Below are 10,214 nucleotides of genomic sequence, written 5' to 3'. Positions count from 1 at the left end.
TTGCAGGGATGTGCAGGCGGGCGCGTAAGCACATGCGCTGCGATTGGTTGTTAATGCCACCAACGCCCGGGTAATGCGCGCGTCAACGACATAGTAAAAAATCATGTGCTCTTGCACTTAATCATTAGACCTGTACATTAGAATATTACATCTTCACAACACTGATTACCATAAAGGTAGCATCATTATTAATATAACAGATTGGAATTGGAATCGAAATAGAATAGAATAGAATAGAATAGAATAGAATAAAACAGAATAGAATAGAATAAAAAAAAACATTGTTGGTGATGTGTCATATAGACAATTTTATTTATCACAGATGAATACACACAAGTAGACTAGCAGCACACACTCAGTAACACAGCCTACATAACGTTCAGTTTACTTTAACTAAGGCTATAGCATCAAAGGTTGTGAAGTAAAAACTTGTGAAACTGAGGAAAACCCTTGAGAAATACTTCAGCCATCAGCACATGACCAAACAATGCAAAGATGTAAAAATCAGCAGAGTGCATGTATTTACTGCATGTCTGTCTTAATCATAAGATAATGAAGAAGTGTCATAATGGATGCTATTTCCAACTATGCTGCGTCTCTAAGATAGTGTCATTATTGTAGCCTTCTCGCTTTTCACCGTTGTACAGTTTGAATCTAGTTTCCTTTAAGTCAGACAATAATAAATGCTGCAGGAGTAAGAGCGATACAAGGATGGCATGAATATCAGAATGTGTAGGTATCAAAGGAGGAACAATGCATTTGTACTCCTTCTTTATTAAAAAACTAATTTATTACATAGCCTATGTGAGGAGGTGTTCCAAAATGGTATCTGGGGGTTTTGATTCTGTTGCCACTGTGTTTGTCGCTTTTTGTTTTGGGCAGCAGGGAAGAGTCCGGTGTGGTTGCATGTAAAATAAACTTTGGTGAGGTGCAGGAAAAAGCCTTGTGCGTGGCAAGGCCTGACATGAGAGAAAAGAAAATATGTGCGATTGCAGCCGAGCTGGGCCCTTTCAGATAAAAATCGACGCTCTTTGAAATGGCCACCACCAACAAAAACAGACAAATGGCGAGACAAAGCCTGGGAGGATGCTTGGTGGGGTTCACATTGTTCAGAGGTTCTAAAAAAATGTGTTCATACATACGTCAACAGGAGTTTGAGGAACAACCAGGTGGCTAGATTTATGGAAAATAAGAAAATGAAGAAAACTGATTCTCATAGATTTTTGGGAAGGTAATCATGCTCCCTTCAAAACGGAACTCGTGTGTGTGTGTGTGTGTGTGTGTGTGTGTGTGTGTGTGTGTGTGTTAAGCTATGCCATATTTTGTGAGGGTGAGGGATATTTGAGGGTGAATCTAACTTGACATTGAGTGATGTAAGCACTGCTAAAAGTTGGAATTGACATATCTGGTAAAATGTTGCAATATGAAACTAAGTTCACGTCTCTGATGTCTGCTTTCTTTGTTATTTTAGATCGGGTGGTGTTAACATACAATTTGATGGAATATGCAACCACCCTACCTTGGACTTTTAACTTAAATGACACTTAATTTCTCCAGTACAGTTGCTCTTGATTGATCTACTATTTTTTTCCTGTAAGGGAGATACTATTTTTCCACCCCACACTTCAGGGTGACACACACACACACACCAGATGTGGATTTATTATAAATGGCTCCTAGTAAACGAGAATGATAGGCACAAGAGCATAACTGCTGAGGTGGCGATGTACACTTGTTTCCTCCTCAGCAGAGGAGCTGTCCCACATTACACATGGCAACAGTCAAGGTGATAATGGCCACTGCAGGGTGGGAAGGTCAGCAGTCTGAGATACACGTCACTGGTATAAAGCTATTTCCAAACATCACTGACATAAAGATGCAGTAAACAAACGTGAACCAAGCCTCCTATTCAAAGCATTTCAGTTGAGGTTAGTTGAGATAGGGCAAGAAACAGCTATCCTGGCATTGTGTGTATGAGATATAGATAGCAGTGGCATGCCTGATGCAAGGTCATGGCGTTATGATAATTGGCCTAAGAGATTGTCTGTCATGACCTAAGCAGGCTGTTACAGATGACCCTGATCTGTGTGGTCGTCCTTAAAAAATGTTAGAAGTAAAATGGTCAATATTTGGTCAATACAACAAGATTAACCTAAGACCATTCCCAGGGGTGGACAGTAACTAAGTACATTTATTTTACTGTACTTAAGTATGATTTTTAAGGATCTGTACTTTACTTCAACTTAAGTAAAAATCTGATTTAGTAACTGTCACTTGTACGGGCTCTGTGCACTAGTTTACTTGAAGTTGGTAAATCAGCTTCCTGTTCGTTGACGTTGCTGTTAACAAGCACCTGAAGAGAAGTAATTCAGTTGTACCAAAACGTGTGCTCACCAAAAATCATTCCCTTTTTATTTTGTGCAGCCACACAAGTACTTGTGAACATGAAAAGGTGGAAGCTAAAATTGACTTGAAGCCTTAGAGCTGCCCATGGACATTCAGACTTTTGTACATTGTTTCTTACATTTTGGTACAACTAAAGCACTTATCTTCAGGTGCTTGTTGACAGCCATGTCAACAAACAGGAAACTGGTTTGCCGACTTAAAAGTAAGCTTGCGCACAGAGTAATATTTGACAAGGTGTACTTTCACTTAAATAAAGGAATAGTTTGTCCACCTCTGACCATTCCAAATTGGCTTACACAACATCAATCCTGTGTATGGCCTGCCTATAATGGCCTGACAACTTCTTGGTGAAGAATAACTCCATCTTATACTGATGAGTTCTAAGAAATAACTTGGTAAAGGAATAGGTACTTATTTACGTTCATGCCCAGCAATGTTGCTGCACTCCAAGGACTGTTTTCTCATTGAATCCCAGAATATTTTGTTGGAGAGGGTAGGAAAAATGTAGGGCACTCGGCATTGGGGTGGTGCTCCAGTTGCACTGAGTCTCACAGAAGGAATTTTATAGGACATAACTGGAAACATGATCGTGCTGAGGTCGACAGGTAGTGACAAAGCAATTCTTCAGTGACCTCAGTCGAAAGGTCCTTTGGACAAAATGATTGATCACAGCAACTTTCCTTCACGCCAAGAGATACAAAAATTATATATTTTTAAAAATGTACAAAATATGAGATTATGAGAATAATACTTTTGTGTGTTGTGAAAATTATTATAAATCTCTCAGTTCATTCAGTTGAATGCCACTGAAAAGAAAATAATTTATCGTTGTATCACTGTGAACATTAACTTTTCTATGATTATGCTTTCCTTTTAATAAAGCTCTAGTGTCCAAATATTTGTTTTGCACACACCTTTATGTGTTTCAACAATGTGCTAAGGATGTGGTCATTTTGCTGTTACACAAACTATCCTCAAAGAAACATACACAGCCTACCCTATTCCTACTATCCTCTCTCTCTCTATACAGTATATACTGTAAGCTGCCCACTTGAGTCTCATGAACTCGAGTGTTTCCCCACATGACGGCACAGGTGAGATGTCCTCTTAATCTGAGCCATTCGCTGCCTACAGTACAGCGTCCACGTACTGTATCTGTCTGAGAGGACCTGCTATTTATAAATGGGCCCTCAGCAAAGAGCACAGATGCTGTTGCTGGGGCTACTGTGCCAACACACGTTCTTCGTTCAGATGACGATTGCTTAATTCATGAACACTTTCATTATTCAGATATAGTAGAATGCAATAGGGCAGTGGCAAAGCCCTATTGTAACATGGGCTAGGCACACACTTTATTTCTTACAGTATTTCCCATGTCTAAAAGCTAGAGAATAACATCTGCCACTCTGGCAGAAGACGCCAGAGAGCCCAACTCAATTCCTGTAACACAACTGGATCATGTTTCACATATCAAAGTATGTCAGCCTTGATGTGTCCTCGTCACATCTCCCTTTAGCAGTCACTTCAGCAATATCTTAACACGTGTCTGCTGTCATGTGATTTGACTGTAATGCAAATCGTGATATACTGCCTGTGACTGATGCCTGACAGGACTCTCCTCTCCTTCCCCCTCTGTCTCTCTCTCCTCTCCTCCCCTCTCTTGAGTACAGACAAGGACAGGGGAGAGGGTAATCCTGAGGATCACGTGAGCTGTGCAGCAGTGTCTAACTGAACGTAGGCAGCTTCCAGAGCCCTACCACCCCCCCTCCCCTACCCTCCCACACACACACACACGCCCACATGACTCACCTTCACACGAGAAGAGCACAAATCCTCTTTCATCTCACTCTTCCTCCCTAGCTATTGGCCTCCTGTTCACTCTTCCGTTCTCTCTCTCTTTTTTTCTGTCTCTCTCCCCCTCTCTTTCTCTTACTCTCCCTCCTCAGGACTCGGGCAGGACAGACACAGGTTTTATCTTCAATCTCCATGACACATACAGTATTGCATGGTGCAATCTAAGATCCATCTGCTGTGGAGGGCCAGTGTAATTTGGCTTCCTCCTCTATATATAATATTCAGTGGTTAACTCAAATGTCGGGGTCTAGATCTTTGCAAGAGAATCTACTACAGATTGTGAAGCATAGATGCCCAGTACTGTATGCAGGGGCATAGCACAAGATCCTGGGCCCTATGGCAGTCCTGATGAGCCCCCATAATAAATATAATAAAATATATCCCAGACTTTTCAAGGGCCCTCCCTCCCCTTGGGGCCCTAGTAATCAGTACTGGTTTTACCCCCAGTCCGACGCCCCTGACTGTATGAACTATCTCAGTCTTTGTTCTGATTGGATGAATGGTGTACTTTTCTCTTCCTCTTCCATACTAAAGCTTTCTTTAGCTTTTGCACCTAATCTGACGGAAAGCCTAGAAGGAACTGAACATGTCATAGTGTGTGCTATGACAACATGGAGGAAGTAAGGAATAGACCAGCACCTCAAATGGACTTTTTTTACTTTTGAATGTTCTTCAGTGTGCACTGGTGGTTTTCAGCATGCACTTGCTATATGATCAAATGCAAACGGGATATTGTGGGTATTTCAATTGAAGAGTAGAAAATAGAATGTATTTGTTTATCATTTGTCAACAGGGGATACTCCTGTCTGAGATAGAGAGGATTTCAAAGCCGTCTAATGCAGTCTCGGTGCAATCTCTTCTCGACCTGCGTTGGGTCACACAGTTCAGAGAACTCGCTTGGCCTCCGGAAAGAGCTGTGTAGAACGCCAGCATGTAGCAAGAACACACCCACACACCACTTCTCTCTCTCTCTCTCTCTCTCTTATTCTTTCAATCGCTCACTGAACTCTCTCTCTCTCTGTCACCACAGGGCCTGGTCATCAGTCCATCAGAGCCCTTACTTCATTGTCAATTAGGCTCATGGACCGCCATGAAAAGAGACGTTCTTGTGGTCCGATAGAGACGTTCTTGTGGTCTGATAGAGACTTTCACACCAACAAAGAGGCTGACATCAGCACATCCCTTGTTCCGGGGCATCGGGCAGAAACTTGGAAGGAGGTCGACGGCCATGGCCAAGGGTCCCTCCCTGCACTGCCCGATTCCCCCGCACCAATTAGAGCTTCTGCCCCTTTGAAGAAGAGAAGCGAGAGATCGGGAGAGCGAAGATAGAGAAAGTGTAGAACACAAACATGGTCAATAAAGAGGCCCATTACCGCTCGATGCCTGAGAGGGCTGGAACAATAGACGCAGTGGTGCAGGAGGGGGTGGGAGGTTTTGGACGCAGAACACCGCAGCCCCTTTGTGTGCGTGTCCCCGCAGTGATCATCACCGGCCGCCCCAGTGACATAATAGTGGCATGACAGTCTGTGCCGGTCAGCGTTCGCATGGCCACACTATAGACCCTTTCAACGGTAGAAATAATCGTGCGTTTCCGGTGGGACAGAAAACAATGTTGAGCTGATGATAACAAACAAAAAAGTTTTTTTAAAAAAAACTTTAATGTCGACGTTTTGTAGAGCATTATGCTAAGGTCCGGAAATTCTCTAGTAACAGATTGAAAGGGTCTATAATGGTCAGAATGCATGTGCACATGAGAGTGAGGACCTGGTCAGCCTGTGTCCAGAGGATCGGTACCCTGTATGATACACTATCTGATGCACACTTTCCGCTCTCTATAATTAGTGGTACTTTCAGCAGCTTTCGCCATCTGCTAATGATGAGAATCAGCTTTTTAAGCATTTGGCCAGATAGTATTGTGCTGTGACTGGTGGAAACCAACCATAACATTCTCCCAGAAAGCACTTGGGATAATGTAGCAATGCTCAGCATTTATGTCTTTGCATGCTACCAATATTATGCATAACTGTACTTAAGTGTACTGAAATCATAAAAAAAAAACACTATCTGATACATGCTCTGTAGGTGGATAGTCATTATCTCCGTGGCATTCAACTTTTGCTCTATATCTCTACGTCCGTAGTTTATTCACCCCTACTGCCTTATTAAGTCCACTCCCCTGATTTCAATATTTAATGTCCAGTCTCCTAAACCAATTCCACTACTTCAATCCTGAAGCTAATAATGTTTTTTTTGCTGGCCCAGTCATATAATATGTGCCAGTGTCTATCCCAGCTGATGCCCTTTAGAATATCCACTTCAAAGATGGAACCAGAGAAAAATTCATGTCACCTGTGTAACACTTTTGGCTGTTCCACCTTTTATAATAAAGTCACTCATGTCCAGCAGTTAGAGGTCTATGGGCCGGTTAACATTTGCTTTTAGAATGTATTTTGGGTCAGTTGACGGCTGGTCAGAGACATCACTGTTTACATATGTCTCCAAGGAGACCAGAGACGTTGCTGACTATTTTTGTTAAGATTCAGTTGCTATCTAAGTCACATTCATTAGAACTCCCATTATTTTGGACGCATCAGAATGCATTAGCTTGTACAGTACAAAATATATGCGGTCAAATGCATCCCAGACCATCTCGTCATGTGGTCTGAGTGATCGGATCAGGATGCATCTGGGTGGCCATTTACAATTGTATTTAGAACTGACCATTCGTGACATGATCAGCCAAGACACATTTATCAGACAGTGTCACCTAATGTTATCTAAGAATTTTTCCAGTGCACAAACAACCACATAAAATAACTGCTCTGACCTTTGTCTGATAGTATTGCTCTATTGGCATCATTGGGATTCCAACAGCAGCCACACAAACTCTCTATCAATAATATATGGCCACGTCTTTCTTTTTCTGTTCAGTCAGGATGATAGGACATTTTTTTTTAAAAAAAACCCGTCATCTCGTAGTCCTATTTTAAGCAGTTACATTTTACCCCAATGAATTATTGAGATTGGAAAACGTGACCTACATTTAATCCAGCATTTGGCCTATATGTGTGCTTTAGTCGTCACTTGCCTGGACTCATGACAAAAAGCTACTTGGGAGAAAACATTTCCATTCTTTGATGGTCTTTCCTTGGTAAATGGCAAATAAATAGATTTTCTGCCAAGTCAAACCAGTCCAAGGAAGCATCGCTACTCTAGGGAGAAGCTCCTCCCAGACCCACCATTGTTCCCAGGTAGGGAGCAAGACTCTCTCATCTGGCTTTGGTCTCGGGAAAGAGCTGAGCGAAAAAAAAACAGCTAGTGCAATATGGGGACCATCAGGATTAAAAGGTCCAGGAAATTCAGAAGAGGAACCTAGAGGCCAGTGTTCAAGAGTGCTGGGCCATTAGATAGGCCTGCTGTATTACTGCCACAAGCAGGACACTTTATTAAGCTCCTCTGCAGTGCTTCAAATGGGTTGTCCAGTCTCTGTTTCCAGACAAATGCCCAAAATACAATCCATATTTGTGGCAAACATAAGCAAGGCTTCCTCAGACTGCAAATGCTGTGTGGAGAGAGGTCCACAGGAGAGGTAGAATGCTACCGCCCTCTAGTGGATGACATTGAGTATTACATCAAGTATTACCACACACTTGGGTTATTTTTTCAACCCAAACGCTGGGTTGAGGCTGTTGGGTCGTTTTGTTTGGTTGTTTTTACTCATATTGGGTCATTTCTGTAACCCAGCTTGCTGGGTTGATAGTTTATCACTGCTGGGTTGATAGTTTAGGGCTGTGCTCCCCCCTGTCCCCCACCTGACGTGGAGTACACTACCCAGCACCAGGGTGACTTCAACACAGCTGCATAGTTATTTGAAGGTTGAGAGAAAAAAATCGGCAGGCAGGCATATTCTTTCAACCGTCCAGTCCAGCAGCTGTCAACATGCAATGGAAATCAGGTGATTTCGGAAGGTATGTATCTGCTTTTATTTATTTATTTTTATCCAGACGGATTTTAAAAGTCCACCCAGAGACATACCCTTCGTGATATCAAGGAATATTCTGCCTGCCATTTCGTTCAGCTTCAAGCAGGTTAGCAGGTGTCATTCATTCCAGCTAATATTAGCTACTGTTAATGTTAAATCTACACAAAGACAGACTCATAAAACATATTTCTGTATTCACTGGGTAGGAACTGCTGAACAGAAACAAAACAAACTTTTACAACAAACTACAATTAGCATACCAGCAGCTGGTAGGTAAAGTTAGCAGACTTGGAAACTTTATGCTAATTAAATATGCTTCGTGGCTAACGTTTGTCAACTAGCTAACACAGTCAATGTAGTCTCTTCACAACACACGTAACTTACGATAATAATCATGCCAAACAACATCTTATTAAATCATTCAGGGTAGCCTCATATTATAGCCATGTAACTTACTGGGTGGTTCTTGGTGGTAACATTAACTTGGATTCACTAAGAATGTGTTAACATAGCTAGCTAACGTTAGCACTGCTGACTGTCAGCCTAATGTTAGGCTAACGTTAATGGTAATGTTACCTGCTAGTGTTATCAAGCTCATCTGACATAAACGCACGTTTTGTATTACCGGTATTATGTTTAAAACAACTCTATAATATAAGGTGGTCATGGTTTCCGAGTGTGTTGCACTAATAATTTGTCTCCTGGTGGATTTTTATGTCTGTCAACATCATTCACTGGTAATGGTTCATGCACGTCTTGATATAAAGTTTTGTAGGCTAACCGTGATTAAAATGCACTCTTTTTTTCTTTGATTGACAGGACTGACCCCCAAAACGGACTTTGGAATCTGCCTGCCTTCATGGAAGTATCACATGCATTTTATACTAGGCTATCTATTCAAAAATAAAGAAAACTATCAAATAAATAATTATGTTTAACTGTTTTATTTCATTGCATGGCTTTTGATGGACATTTAATATAGACTGTCTATATCAGGCCTAAAGCTGTTAACAGAAGGTGTGAGTAAATACAAACTTTGAGTTATTACAAGTTTGTACAAGCAGAGTATTTTAAAAATCAACCAGTAGTTTTGGGGGGATTTGGTTACATAATCCAAACGTTACGTAACTTTAACTAAACAGTTGTGTCAACATAACCCAACATATTGGTTAAATGTCAACCCAGTTGTTGGGTTAAATTTAGTAACCCAATTTGCTTGGTTAAGATAACCCAATGCTGTGTTGGACCACATTTTACTCAGCGGCTGGGTTGAAAACAACCTAGTTTGGGTTGTTTTCAACCCAGCATTTTTTAGAGTGCATGGCCCAGGCTTTTTCCATTTATCCCCCAACAGCCAACCATTCTGACACTATAGATAAGTGAAACTATAAGCAACACTGGAAACAGACAACAAAAAGCACGGTCCACTGACTGGTCATTGTGGCAGAACTGACAACTTGAAGTGAACATGGGTGACTAGCTCTTTCCTAAGAGCGTGCCTCCCTCAGGTTTGTATAGGTAAATCTATAAGCCAGTTCAATAACAGCCGAGGGCCTGAGCTGTCAGCATTATAGGCAGACCCAAAGTATCCAACCATGCTGGACCCCGCCGAGACTGTCGCATATTTGTGACTTTCCCAGGGCCAGAGAGCTGACCTTTGACACTACGACACAACCCTGTGAAAACATGGACTAATCACACCGTAATCTCCCTCCAACCTATAATGAGTCAGTTAGCAAACTTCTTGCTTGGAAACAGCTGATACATTTAAGGTTGGTTTGTTAACTTTGGTTGGGGGGGGGTTATCATCAGGGTTAACATCACAGTTCCTGAGAGACATCTCTACCTTTTAATACAAGTAATCTGTTTCAGTAGATGTTGCACTAATACACTGCATACTACAGATTCTGCAGCTGTTGACTGTAAGGCAACTGAGGTTACACAAGACAGGTATTCATGTTCCTGGTACTTT

The sequence above is a fragment of the Alosa pseudoharengus genome, unplaced genomic scaffold, assembly GCF_046254945.1.
Source record: "Alosa pseudoharengus isolate Yale_2024_CS ecotype anadromous, Long Island Sound unplaced genomic scaffold, YU_APseudo_1.1 YU_APseudo_1.1_scf_9, whole genome shotgun sequence".
NCBI lineage: Eukaryota > Metazoa > Chordata > Actinopteri > Clupeiformes > Clupeidae > Alosa > Alosa pseudoharengus.
Note: the sequence above shows the minus strand (reverse complement) of the source record.